Source organism: Monopterus albus, unplaced genomic scaffold (assembly GCF_001952655.1).
Source record: "Monopterus albus unplaced genomic scaffold, M_albus_1.0 scaffold7.1, whole genome shotgun sequence".
Lineage (NCBI taxonomy): Eukaryota > Metazoa > Chordata > Actinopteri > Synbranchiformes > Synbranchidae > Monopterus > Monopterus albus.
The window spans coordinates 4873762-4874822 of record NW_018127887.1 but is presented as its reverse complement, the minus strand read 5'-3'; positions in this window follow the sequence as shown (position 1 = coordinate 4874822).

Sequence of the window (1061 nt, the reverse complement as noted above, 5' to 3'; positions counted from 1 at the left end):
CCACACATACTGTACAAGCATTCACATACATAAATTCACCAATATTCTTCCCGTGTCCCCCTCAAATCAAACAGCCCCATAGCAACACTGCCTCTCAACTTCTCTGTCTGACCACTCCTGGATTCATAGACTCCCTCCTTTTGTCTCACTCAGTAATTGGAGTGGCCTTTGGAGACCAGCAGCTGCCTTCTGCAAGGATAAACCTTTTACTTTTAATTAAAGACAAATCAAGTTGCTCAACTCTCTTGGTGCTTTATCTTCCTAGCCTCTCCCTTGATCAATGTCTTTCGTTCTTTATGTTTTTGTTCAACAAACCTGCTCCCAAAGCTAATTAAGCGCACACTTTAGCATGGAGTGGATGCAGGCTGTGTTGAATTTGCATTTACTATCTCTCCTCTATAGCAGGGGGGCAACGGAAAAGTTTTCCTGTTCAAGTTATCTAAAACACTCAGAGAGACTTTAATTGTGGCAAGTGCCGCCACTGATTGCTGCTCATTTAGCTTTTACTTTCTTTTTTGTTATGTGCATGCACAAACTCCTCACAAGGATTATTATTTTCTGGTTGGATGCTAAGATTAAAGCTCAAGCTCACTCTCAAAACCTGAATGTTCAATTTCACCTGTCTCACAGTCAGCTGGTTGGCAAATTATTCCTTGTTCTTTGTGACAACTGAAATACAATTAGAAATGTCTAAACACTTCCTCCCAGGTGTAATTCACTATTGACTGACAGACAATCCCTCAGAAATAATTTACAAATTGGCTCACAAATTAAATGTAACTATGGTAGAACATGAGAACGAGGGGGACATTTTACATAAATGGTGGACAGACTGTTTTCTCAAACTGAATACACATTCTGACTAAGAGCTTGAAAATGCTCATTCATGAGTGAAACTGATGACTGATATATGTGCTGAGTAAGGCTGAATTTCTCTGACCAATTTTTTTAATTGAAAAAAAAAAAAAGGTTTTTCAATTAAAAAAATTGGTTTGCTTTCCTTTTGGATCAACAGCACCTCCACTGGCATATAACCTAACAGCTCCACACTGAGGGGCAGC